At 40.1% G+C, this 14,221-nt stretch overlaps 1 protein-coding gene across 7 annotated transcripts in view; it reads right to left on the bottom strand.

Annotated features, from left to right (window-relative positions):
• Positions 1 to 14,221, bottom strand: part of grip1 (glutamate receptor interacting protein 1) — a 472,826-nt gene that overhangs the window by 263,811 nt on the left and 194,794 nt on the right. The gene's annotated exons all lie outside the window — the stretch shown is intronic.

Below are 14,221 nucleotides of genomic sequence, written 5' to 3'. Positions count from 1 at the left end.
ACTCATTCGTTTGGCTGAACTGGTCTTCACCCTTAACAATTTCTCCTTTGAATCCTCCCACTTCCTCCAGACCAAAGGGGTAGTCATGGGCACCTGTATAGGCCCCAGCTATGCCTGTCTCTTTGTTGGCTACGTAGAACAGTCCATCTTCCTTGGTTACACTGGCACCACTCCCCACCTCTTCCTCCGCTACACTGATGACTGCATCGCTGCCACCTTGTGCTCCTGAGAGGAGGTTGAGCAGTTCATCAACTTCACCAAACACATTCCACCCAACCTTAAATTCACCTGGACCATCTCTGACACCTCCCTCCCCTTCTTGGACCTCTCCATCTCCATTAATGACGACCGACTTGACACTGACTTTTTGTTTTTTTTTTTTTACAAACTCACTGACTCCCACAACTACCTGGATTACACCTCTTCCCACCCTACCTCCTGCAAAAATGCCATCCCATATTCCCAATTCCTCTGCCTCCGCTGTATCTGCTCCCAGGAGGACCAGTTTCATCACAGAACACACCAGATGGCCTCCTTCTTTAGAGACTGCAATTTCCCTTCCCACTTGGTTGATGATGCCCTCCAATGCATCTCATCCACATTCTGCACCTTCACCCTCAAACCCCACCCCTCCAACTGTAACAAGGACAGAACCCCCCCGCCCCCCCACTTTTCACCCTACCAACCTTCGCATTAACCATATCATCTGCTAACATTTCCGCCACCTCCAAACAGACCCCACCACCAGAGATATATTTCCCTCCCTACCCCTTTCCGCTTTTTGCAAAGACTGTTCCTTCCGTGACTACCTGGTCAGGTCCATGCTTTCCCCCCCCCCCCCCCCCCCCAAAAAAACAACCCACCTTCCCGTCCTGGCACCCTCCCCTGCCACCACAGGAATTCCAAAACCTGCACCCACACCACCTCCATCCAAGGCCCCAAAAGGAGCCTTCCACATCCAAAGTTTCACCTGCACATCCAATGTCATTTATTGTATCTGTTGCTCCTGATGCCGTCTCCTCTATATTGGGGAGACTGGACGCCCCCACGCAGAGCGTTTTAGGGAACATCTCCGGGTCATCCGCACCAATCAACCTCACCACCTCGTGGCCCAACATTTCAACTCCCCCTCCCACTCTGCCGAGGGATGTAGGCCAAATGGGACTAGATCAGTTTAGGATATCTGGTCTGCATGGACGAGTTGGATGAAAAGGTCTGCTTTTGTACTGTATTAAGTTTTGATGGTTTGGCTCTGCCTGATTGCATGCGCGGACAATGGGATGGTTTAGATGGGAGTTAGAATTCTAATCATTAAATTCCACGTCAAAGTTTGCGATTCTTTGTGAAGTTAAAATCTATGAATTGTAATAAATTGGTTTTCTTGTTCGATTCAGAAATTTGGTCTGGCCTTTCTATCTACCTGACTTTAAGACAACAGGTAAATTGGGGACTTCACACACTGAAAATCTTTAACTTCTGTGATGGCTCTAAGAACACTGGGGCTTGACTTCCTGCATGCTACTCCAGTAAGGTGTGACACTTTCTTTTGTGTATATTCTACATAATTCTCCCACTATGCCTACTAGGATGACCTTAGATTGTACATTTTTGTGTTGTTCTAACTGGCATATAATTAATAGCACATAGAGGCACTGGAGAAAATGACCGACAAGTTAAGGGATGAGTAGCCAAAGCCGTCTCACACTCAAACAGCTGAAGAATAGGTCTTAAAAATTTGGTAATGCTTTGAAAGACAGATGGAGTATACCCACTCACTAAAAAGGCTATCAATACTATTGACAACTATAAATCAAAACAGGAAATTTAGAAGACAGCTTTCTTTGATTGAAATAAGTCCAAAAGAGACATCCTTCCGAGACAGAGATTACCTATATTAGGTATTAAGTAGTTAATTTTTCACATTAAAATAACTAATGCAGAAAAATTTCACAAAACAAGTGTAAGCTTATGTTAATAAAGAATGATCTCGAAAGAAAGAACATAAAACAGGTAAGACATGACCAAGATTATAAAGTCAGCAATTCCAGATATTACTCTGAGGATAGTGGGCCGCACAGTGACAGTGGTTAGCACTGCTGCCTCACAGCACCAAAGACCCGGGTTCAATTCCTGCTTCAGGCAACTGACTGTGTGGAGTTTGCACATTCTCCCAGTGTTTGCGTGGGTTTCCTCCGGGTGCTCAAGTTTCCTCCCACAATCCAAAAATGTGCAGGTTAGGTGAATTGGCCATGCTAAAATTGTCCATAGTGTTAGGTGCAGAGTAAATGTAGGGGAATGGCTCTGGTTGGATTGTGCTTTGGCAGGTCAGTGTGGACTTGTTGCGCTAAAGGGCCTGTTTCCACACTAAGTAATCTAACCTAATCTAAATGGCAATCAGGATCCTCTAAATGTTCTGATGGGCTCTACATGCCAACTAAATCATTTAGTTTTCCCCTTGGTTTCCAACAAGGAACTTTAGAAGAAGACTACTTTCTTTTAATCAAAGAGTCCAAAAGTGACCTCCTTCCAAGAGACAGCGTTGAGAATGTAAGAGTTGTCGGAAGATTTTGAGGCAAATGGAACAGATGCATTTGAAGTTAGTTCAGAAAGAAAATAAAAGATTTGAGTTAAGTAGTACTTTTCACAACTACCTAGAGTGTCCAAACACTAAGTTACTTTTGAGGTGTAGTTACTGATACAAAGGGAAACACGGTAGCTAATTTGTGTACAGAAAACAGCAGTATGATAAGGTGTATGAGGAAGAGAGAAGTAGAAGATTTTGCTGGGGAAAAAAACCCACTGAAATTAGTGCATATTGTTCCTGGTAGAATACATTCTATGAGTAATACTTTAAAATCACATGTATTGGAGATTCAATGATCTCCTAATTTGAGATTTTGTTATGATCTCAGCTCCAACAGAATTTGTTCACTCTTAGGATTCGACAGTTTTGTTGCGTAACAGGGTTGAAAGGAAGACAAAGAAAACAAAATAACTTGATGCATCTCAAGTCATTTCACAAACCATCTCAATGTACTTCTATAGCATCTTCAATTAACAATACATTCCTGATACTAGGAGGTATTATAAACACAAAATATGTGATTCTGCACAGGGTCAGGAAATATTACGGCAGGTAATCAAAACTGAAATAATCTCACATAGGCCAATATCCTGTCATCAAGTCACCCGTTATTTACACATACATAGTACATGACACTGACCCAGCTAGCTCAGAGCTGGCTACTAGAATGAGCAGAACACATGTCTGCCAGGACTCATTAGTTGAATTTAACAGCCCCACTCAGGGAACTCATATTCTGAGGTCTACCTGGCTGATCTTGTTCCAAATCACTACAAAAACCTCAGTCAGGAGGTAAATTTTATAGATTGCCTTCAAAAGAGTAACCAGAAATAGTGACGTTAAAAATCACACAACACCAGGTTATAGTCCAAAAGGTTTAATTGGAAGCAGTAGCTTTCGGAGCAGTGCTCCGAAAGCTAGCGCTTCCAATTAAACCTGTTGGACTATAACCTGGTGTTGTGTGATTTTTAACTTTGTACACCCCAGTCCAACACCGGCATCTCCAAATCAGAAATAGTGAGACAAGAAAGTCTAAGAGAACAATTCCAGTGCTCAGGGCCTGACTGAGGCCACTGAAAAGGATGGTCAATTTTTAAAAAAATTTGTTTTATTCACTCACAGGATGAGGGGGTGGGGGGTCACTGGCTAGACCAGCATGTTCATCCCTAATTGCCCCAAGGGCAGTTGAGTCAACTACATTGCTATGGGTTTGGAATCACATGTAGACCAGGCCAGGTCAGGTAAGGATGGTGGTTTATTTTCCTAAAAGGGCATTAGTGAACCAGTGTTGGGTTTTTCCAACAATCCAATTGCTGGATTGATTAAAAATGAGAATGCCCGGAAGACCAGATTTATGAGAGCACATATCTCAGAGGGTTGTAGGTGGTTACTGAGAATAAGAAGGCCAAACCATTACGAGATTCACAAAAGATGAGAAGTTTAAAAACATGAGACATTGTTTAGCTAGGGACCAATGGAGGGTCAGCAGACATGTATGTGTGACGAGTGAACTTAGCAGCACACAGCAGAGCTTTGAATTGTGTTGATGAAGGGTAGAATGTGGGAGACCAGCCAGGAGGCTGTTAGAATAAGCAAGTCTGAACATAAAGGCATGCTTGAGGGCTTCAGGAGAACAGCTGCAGCGAGGGTGGAAGTTGCTATACTAAGAAGGTGGAAGCCTTAAATGACAATGACTAAATGCTTGAAAGTTCACCTCAAACATTACAAAGGGAACTACAACAGAAATACAGGCCAGTTGGCCCAACAAGTTCACGTTTATATGTCTTCGCCACTCTAGCAATAGACTTGATCCTGTGAGAAAATATCATTGCCATATCCCTTATTTCTCCAGTCTCTGCTTCAATTGCCAACTCGAAGTGCTTTCCACAATCATGTTCAAAACAATGTTGCTATTTTCCACTTGAAATGGTTTACCTTTAATTTATATCTTCATCTCTAAAATGACTGGAGTAAGTCTGTTTTAACTTATTCCTTCATAAATTTTAAAACACTTTTTTTCAAATCACACCTGAATCTCTTCTGATTTGATGAAAGCAGCCATTTTTCCATGTCACTTTTTCATATTTGCATTTCCTCATATCAGGCAGGATCAGGCTAAAACTGGGATTCTCTCTCAATATCGCAACATTACATTTATAGAATCTTCATTCATATAGAATTCCCAATGTGAGCTTCCTAAAATTTTGGAAAGAAAGATTTACTGTTTTGTCTCAACTTATATGTTCTATTCATTCTGCCATAAATATCTATTTACCAATTTTCTTTTAAATAGCCTCACCTACTCAGTACTCAAGGTTTTCAATGTCTGGAGATGTAAACTTGCAAATCCCACTGCTCTATGTCAACATTCACTCTTCTCCAAAACTGTATTGTTACCAAGTTTGGCAAAAAAGGTAATTTGGCATACAGACAAAAGAAAATTAAATTCTCCTTGTACTATTCTGATGATGAAGGAACAAGAGACTACAAAAAGCATTGATAGCAGCAAGGAAATTGCCCCAGAAAACAGTACCATATAATTATTTATTTTTTAAGACGCTAATTACCTCGAGCCCTACCAGTATGGATAATTTAAATATACTAATTAATACTCCCTGACACATCTAATTGCTAGTTCTTGTACAAAAATAGCAAAAACGTTAATCGTAAGTAAGTTTAAGTCTGTGGTTCCACTACAGACTAAGTTGAGATGACTGTTCCAGTCAAATTAGTGCCTCTAGCAAAGACTTGCCCGATCAGATTGTTCCATAACCTCAGGTGGAAAGAATGCGCATCAAGTGCTGCATTGTTGTGACACTAGACTTTAACCTTGGGGATACCATTATACATTGCCAGCACACAGTTAGAAAAAGGTCGTGCATAACCAAAAAAATTTGGTCATAGTTAAAGCAGCAAAACCCTGGAAACATGGGAGGAACAGAAAATAAAACTTGCATTTCAAGCAGCCCAACACAACTTGAACAGGAGTGAAGAATGAGAAAAAAAAACACAATTCAGTCTTGGCAATTTACAGGATTCTTTATTTATCCTAAAATTATTAAAAGTTTACCTGTAGTCAGTATTAAATAGCTATTGTTTAACAATAGTGAAGTAATAATGCAGAAAACTTTCACAAAAAAGTGAATTTATGGGCCGTTAATGACATGAAAAGTGGTCCAGAAAGAAATTACATAAACCTTTATTAAGGTAAGACATGACCAAGGTTTTAAAGAAGCAGCACAAGTTCCAGATGTTATCCTAAGAAATGGTAGAGGATCCAGTCTAATGTCATTGTGTGTCCCACATGTCATCTGATCCATTTAGTTTTACTCTTCGTTTCCATCAAGGGACTTTCAAAAGTTCAGCAAACTGATAACCATTGCTTTTTGAAACCGTTGGTGGCTTATCATGAAGGTAAAGGGAATCCTAAAAATATAGTGACCAAACATTTTCTATTTATCCTCTTCATAGCTCTGGTTTTTCATTCCAATAATCACCACTATAATTGGAAATATAAGAATAGTCCAACTCTTGTCCATTGACTTATTTTCTCCCGTAAAAGGTCTTATCGAACTGTTATTTGCAAGGTCCAGACTCCTTTTCTCTCCCACTCCAATTCCACCCTTTTTTTAAAAAAATAAGGTGAAAGTGAGGATCGCTGCAGCACGAGGACTATCCCAATGTAAAGTCAGTCTGTTCACATCTGAGGAACTTGAGATGATAGAGATATATTTAACATGAACCCACACAAATGGATGGATAAGCTACAATATAGGTGCAGTTGTCACCCTGATGAGATGTAAACTGGCAGGTAGTGTACAAAAGGTCTCAATGAGGCGGTGGTGACTCCAACATTGCTATTACTCATTACCAGGATTGACAATGACTGCGTATGAGTAAACCAAGCATATTCAGCTTCACCCTCTACATCTTCAGATGGATTGGTCTACATTTTATTTACTGCTTTAATCATATTTTAAAGGCCATCCTAGTTGTCACAGGTGAGGATAAGGATAGATGGTTAATATTTTAAAGACTAAACTGTTCTTTTAAACTTTAGCAAATTAAATGTTTGAGAAGCTTAATGCAAGTCATTTAAAAGTACTCAGATAATGCTTCTTAATGTCATAACACAATTCACCTACTACATAACACAGGTCCAGTGCACACATAAATCTCTTTTTTATTCTTCACTACCATCATTAATACTCAGCCAGGCTGTATAATCACATCAATAGCTATTACATGGTGGAATGATCCTGACATTCTAAGACAAACTGAAATCAGAAATCTAATTCTGCTATCACTGTAATGCTTCATCTCAAAACAAGTGTTATCATAAAAACAAAATTAACTTATTATAAAGACTAGTACAGCAACACCCAGAGGTTGAAAACTACAATGACCTTTGACAACCCTGCTCAGTGTCTGGAAACGTGTATGTGGCATCCAATCCATTCTGCAACCATTCCATAATCAGGTCACCTTGCAGTGACTTACTGAGGAGATTTCAAGGTCAGAGCAATGAAAATCCTTCATAAAGCAACAGTGGCAATCTTGTTTAGTTATTTGACTCAGTTTTAAAGACAATCTAATGTACAAATGTCATTGTATTTTAACAACTCTGCCTTGGAACACAATGCAAATGCAGTTTCCTTTTTCTTGAAAACAATGTTAAAGCTTTTAACAATCCAACCAAAATGGGAGCAGTGCACATGATCTGATGTTATCAAACTTGCAGTGAATCTAGGAGGCTATCAAATGCCAGACTGAAAGATAAAGTGCACTCTCAAGTTTCCATAGAGTTTCATAGGAACAGCACAAAGTCAAGACAGATTAGATCGCAGTGTTACTGAGGTAGAGAATTAAAATGACAGGTAACAGCTACCTCAAGTATCATGCTTCTGGACTGAATTGAGACTTACACAATGTGGCTTTTGTCTCCCAATTGTAGAAGAGACGGTGTTGTGACCAGCAAATATAGTCTGAGACTGAAAGTACTTTACTGTTTCAGTTACAAGCAATGTTAGGGGCCATAATTCTGGGAAGGTAAGCTAGGGTGGTAAAAGGTCAGGTGCTGCATCTTCTATAGGAGATATAGAGGAAAGGATAGGAGTGGATTAGGATTTTGTAGATCCCTCCTGGGATTACAAAATGGGAAGGGAATATGTGCTCAATCGTGGAACCACACTGGAGATAGTGGACGTGATGGGAGAATGATCAGTCGAACGTAGAGGTAGTGAAAGAAAGGATGCTCTATGGGGATCCTATCATTGTTTGGAGATGAAAGGGAAGAACTGCAGAATAAGGATTGACATAGTGGAAAGATGTGTTCTGTTATCGTGAGGAATGGAATCCTTGTGTGCAGAGAAAGGAAGATATATCAGAGGCACTGGTATGGAAGTGATAGCATTTCAACATTCACAACAAAAAGTGGGAGAATTGAATGACATCCTTACTGGATGTGCAGAAGTACATTGCAGGTAGCTATGGAAGTTGATGAGATTTGTGAATAGCCTACTTCCAGAAGCGGAGGTGAATGAAAGATGCTTATTGGAAGCAAAAGTCATTATATTTTCCAGTTGGGTGGAAGCAGGAAAAACTGTGGTCCAGAAATAACTTGGCACATTTCCCTGAAAGTGCATACACTAGTGTCATACATAATATGCTAGAATTTGAGAATCTTTTGCTATCTGATCCTGTGGGACAGCTACATTCTTCTATTCTGTGCAATGGTTTTGAATCACCACTCTGATTAGGGCTTATGATGTTGCATGAATGTTACTGGTGGTAATTGCTTCAGGAATAAAAGGACTTGATTTTTTCTCCAGCTTCAAGAAGATCAGACATATCTTTAGCATAAGTAGCAGAAGTTTTGCTGCTTCTATCTAGTTCTTGCTGTTTAAAGTTTGGAAACAGTGCTGCCTTTGTTCATCTGTTGAGATGAACTTGGACAGCACAAAACCACAAAAAGCTTTGAATCAAAGTCATTGTGAGAGTGTTGAGTAGCAGGCTTGCTGACTTTGAATTCTGTGGTAGAGTCAAAGACCATACAGATGATTACTGACCAGGCTCTACAGTTAATCTATCATGATTTCATAAAAGAAACATACTGAGTTCATTAATTTTCATGACAATTCCAGGTTGATTCTTGACTTGGACTAAGTCAACTTAATCCAGTAGGGGTTGAAATAAGGGGGCGGAATAACTAGCCTCACTACTCTGGGCCAGCAAGAAGAAATTTAATCAGAAATCTGCTTCTGAGCACTTTCCTGTGATCCCTGTTCCATATACTGCAGGTGAAGACAGAAGTCGCGAGACTATAATGCAACCCAAGAACACAACCTAATACACCCATAAAAGCACTGAGAAACTCTCATCTAGGTAGCAAGTGAATACAGGCAGGTGATATTCAAATGATTAGCCCCAATGATTCTAGACAAAGCTGCAACACATCCATAAAATTATATCTCCTCCAACTTTCCATTGCATGAAATGTATCTAATGCAAGATTGGGTAACTTAGTAATGAAAGAAATTCCACTTTGTGCCATTTCATGTCTGCTGTTCCTTCCAGTCCCACTGACTTGTGGCTCTATGTTTCATTTCTTTCCCCCACACCTACAAGATTATATCACACCAGACAATACATCAGCTACTCCAGAGGTTCAAAATGTTGTTAAAGGCTTCAATTAAAGAGAAAGTTGAGAATCCCAAAGTTTCCAGCTCAAAATTTGCAGAAAGATTTCACACCCTCATGATCACTCAACAGTATTATCATAGGTCATTGACTTGTGCACAATCTCAGAAGCCTTCAAAATTTCTTCCAAAAAAAAAAGAAGTGATGGCACCTCTGCCAAATATTGAATGAGAACTGCTGATGTGGGTCATTGCCACTTGAAAGTGTGGGGAAAAACTGGCAATTTGCATTAAAATTAATATGGCACAGTTTAATGAATTAATTATACAATTAAGCCTTTCAAGCACAATCAAATCATTTTAAAACTGTCACATTTATTGTCTTTGACATCGGGCACAAAAAAAAGTTCACTGAATTAGTTTTGAGTCTCCTTGGCATGGGCATCATTATAAAAGTCCCACTTTGGATCAGATATAGAGGTGGCACGGTGGCTTAGTGGTTAGTAATGCTGCCTCACAGCACCAGGGATCAGGGTTCGATTCCACCCTCTGGTGACTGTGCAAACTCCAGACAGACAGACAGACAGACAGACAGACATTCTCCCCATGGCTACGTGGATTGTGTCTGGGTGCTCCAGTTTCTTCCTCCAGTGTGAAGATGTGCAGGTCAGGTGGATTGGCCATGCTAAATTGCCCATATATAATGTCTAGGATGTGCAGACTAAGTGGATTAGGCATGGGACCTACAAGGGTTGGGAGTGGAGTGTGGGTGGGTGGATCTTTGGAGCATCAGTGTGCACATGATGGGTCAAATGGCCTGCTTCCACACTGTGGGGATTCTAGGATTCTGCTTTTACTTTCAGAATCACCCTCCTCTCCGTCCAATAGATTTTTCTATCATCTGATGATATGGTGTTCTACTAGTATCGCACAATTTAAAAGAATTAAACCACATAGTACATTAAAGCAGGGGATCACACATTTCCACTCAAGATATCTCTCTGCCAATCATTTCCCTATCCCTTTCAGCTTGACCATGATCTTTGAATGGCTGTTCAGGCATACACCCAAAAAAGGATGAACTGCAGACATGAACACCAACAATGCAATTATACTATGGACTCTCTCTTCACAGGCACCTCAATTTCCTTCAGCAAGAGATGGGATTTAAGCATATCCCACACATTCATTACATAGGCCATCAGGACACCTATTCCATACAAAATTAAATCCACAACTTCACTCCAGTCATCAAACCATTGCCATAGAAAAGCACAAAAACTCCCAAACAGAACTCTATTTTTAGTACAATTTTACATTTGTTGGAGGGTCAGTGCTGATGGACTATTGATAATGACATAACTTTCAAGGCTTATTAGCCATGTGCGGGAAAGTGGGACTGGTGTAGATTTAGAGTAATTTTATCAGACTTGATGTGCATCTAGACTGTGATTCTATGAAAATTACCATAGGCTTTCAAGTTTGTTCCAGTCACACATGCAATTACCACTGTGAATCATGCCCGATCACATCCAGCCACTTCACTAAAACCGTATCCAAACTTTTCAATTCCTTAGCTTGGCTATTGCGCACAAAATGCACGGTCATTTCATTCATATTGTTGATTTACCTTCATAGATACAGCATTTGCACTTTTTTCTGCTGTCTTTTCCAGAAGCATTGGGAAATCGTAGTTTTGGCAGAGATCCTTTAAAGTCACTGTGCAATCTTGGTCTTTTGTCGTAACTCTAGACTGGTTCATTCCATAAAGTGGCTAGAATAACTTACTGTTGCACTGAAATCTTTGTTGGAACCGAGGGTCTGATTTTGCCCACTTAAGTATACATGCACAAACTGCACATTTTTGATAACTATGTAATCATTCTGATGAGTTATCAGGACCTGTTTCAATACATGCTTCTAAACCAAGCTGCAGCTGCTCTCTATTTTAAATGGGCATTTGGTTTTGGGTGTCATCTTCAAGGTAGATTCTTTCTTCTACCATTCCCTCAGTTTTTCACCAGCACCAAATATCCTCACTGCAGTGGAGATACTTGATGAGTTAACAAAAGATATAACTTTGAGCATGAAATTATCTTCATAATCCATGCTTTTGCTGGAGGCCCTATTTTGGTTTGCCACTTTGCTTGTCATGTGCAGTTTGGTTTTAAAGTCCTCTACATCATCTTCACAACACAACTGGTATCGTCTGCTTGATTGCAATGTGCTGGTTGGATAAGCAAAACTTTCTAGGGTGAAAATTGAGGCCAATATTAAAGCCACCAGCGGCCTTCAGTAGTAGAAGGTAAAACATTCTAATTCTTCTTAAAACTAAAATCAAGATTAAAATCTGGTTTGATGAATTGAAGTTCCATTTTAAAAACTGCTCCACTGAATAATTTAAGGAAATTTCTAGATTATCTGAAGCAATCATCGACCTGAGTCTTTTGGATATACATCCATTAACTGATATTGCTGTTTCTCCACTTCCTGACAAGCTTTGCCTCACGTTTTCTTAATTTTTGCTCCTTCTAATCTACTGTATTTGCTATTCATAGAGCTATACAGTGTAGAAACAGACCCTTCAGTTCAACTTAGCTACACCAACCAGACATCCCAATCTGACCTAGTCTCGTTTGATAGTATTCGGCCCATATCCCTCCAAACTTTTCCTTATACCCATGCAGATGCCTTTCAAATCGTAATTGTATCCGTCTCCTCCAATTCCTCTGGCAGCTCATTCCATACATACACCACCTTGAGAATGCCACAACATCCTTGTAAATCTTTTCAGCACCCTCAAGATTATCACCCTTCCTATAGAAAGGTGATCAGAATTACATGCAGCTCTCTAAAAGCAGTCTCATCTATGTCTTGTACAATCACACCATAACGTTCCAACTCAGATATTCAATGATCTGAACAAAGAAGGCAAATGTGGCAAATGCCTTCTTCACCACCCTGTCTACCTGGAGCTTCACTTTCAAGGAACTGTACACCTGCACCCCTAGTCTTCTTGTTCAGCAACATTCCCCAGAGCCTTACTATTAACTGTCTGAAGTGCTCTCCTAATTTGCCTTATTACAATACAACACCTTATATTTATCTAAAACTACACCTTCTCTGCCAGCTCATTGGCCCATCTGATCAAGGTCCAGTTGTACTGAGAATCTTCTTCACTGTCCACTACACCACCAATTTTAGTCTTATTTGCAAACTTACTAGGGTTGCCTCTTATTGAAACATCTAAATTATTTTATAAGTGACCCAGCACCATTCCTTGCGGCAACCAGTGCTCACAGGCCTCCATACTGAAAAGGAACCCTCTATCACACACTCATTTGATTTGTTGTCACCTTTACTGAAGTACAGTGAAAAGCTTTGTTTTTGTGAGCAGCACAGGCAGATCAGAACAAAACATACAGATCATAGTTTAGACAGAGCGAGGCATAAAGACTTGAAATTTGAGAGGTACATTCAGCAGGCTAATAACCATAGGGAAGAAGCTATTCTTGAATCCGTTGGTACTTGTTCAAGCTTCCATATCTTCCAACCTGTTCCATCAGACAGAAGAGAGTATTACTCTGTCTCCTACCTTCATGCCAATTTTGTATCAAATAGACTGCCATCCTTGGGATCCCATTTCATCTAACCTTACTAACTAGCCTACCATATGGAATCTTGTTGAATGTATTGCTGAAGTCCATATAGAAATGTTTTCCACCCTGTCATCATTTCTCTTTTTCAAAAAACTCAATCAAATTAGTGAGACACTATTTCCCATCATCAACTGGCTTTGTGTATCTCTAAATCAGTCCTTGCCTTTCCAAATGCATATAAATCCTGTCCCTCAGAATCCCATCCAACAACTTGCCTACCACTGACATGAGGCTCACCAGTCGACACTTCTTTGGCTTTTCCTTATAGCCGTTCTTAAACAATGGCACCACCCTACCCAATCTCCTATCTTCTGGCACCTCACCCATGGCCGTCAATGATGCAAATATCTCAGCAAAAAAAAGGGCCTAGCTATCTCTTCCTGAGCTTCCCGTAATATTCTGGGAAACACCTGATCAGGTCCTGGGATTTATCTACCATTTTGCATTTTAAGAGCTCCAGCACCACCTCTTTTGTCAAATGAACTCTTTTCTACTCATCACTAGATATTTCCCCAAGTTCCTAGCTTCCATGTTCACAATGTAGTTTCCTCCAGATTAATGAAACTAAATGCAGACTGGCTGGCCGTTAAGTAGAATAACTTGGCTTTGTCTGTAAAAATAGCTGACCTTCTAGTAGCTTGCCATTTTAATACATTCTTGAGCTCATTGTTGACCTAGGCCTGCTGCAGTGTTCCAGCAAAGCCAATACTAACTGAAGAAAAAGCACTTCACTTTCTGCTTAGGTATTTTTCAGCTTTGGAGACTCAACATATAGAACAACAACTCAACATAAACAATGCTCACCATGATAGATAACCCCATCTCACAAATGTTTTGTTTGCATGGATTGATTTCAGCAAATCTAACCCATTTTTAGCTACTCACACCTACCATTACCATCTATTTTGCATCATTTTTCCTCTAGTACTACACTCTTGCCTTTTGCTCTGGACACACCCAGCATCTGTTTCATTTGGCCCTCCTCTCACTTTGTGAACAGCAAGAAAATCATCTTCTAGCCTGATTCATAGTAATTAAGATGAGTAGGCCATTTGGCCCTTCAAGTCTGCACCACCATGCAATATGATCCTGCCTGATCAATTCCCACATTCTTCCTATATGCTTTAATCTCCTTAGCACAAGAACTATACCTAACACTTGCCTGAAAAAAAGTGCAATTTCACAGGCTCACTACTCTCCTGGTTAAGAAGTTTCTCATCAGTCCTAAATGGCATACCCTTACCCATAAACTTAAACTGTGATCTTGCGTTCTGGAATCCCTGGTCTTTGGGAACGTCCTTCCTGCATCTATTCGTACTAGACCTTTCCAGGTTTCTACA

This window comes from Chiloscyllium punctatum, chromosome 32, assembly GCF_047496795.1.
Source record: "Chiloscyllium punctatum isolate Juve2018m chromosome 32, sChiPun1.3, whole genome shotgun sequence".
NCBI classification, from domain to species: Eukaryota; Metazoa; Chordata; class Chondrichthyes; order Orectolobiformes; family Hemiscylliidae; genus Chiloscyllium; species Chiloscyllium punctatum.
The sequence above is the reverse complement of the archived record's forward strand: the minus strand, read 5'-3'. Positions and strand labels throughout refer to the sequence as shown.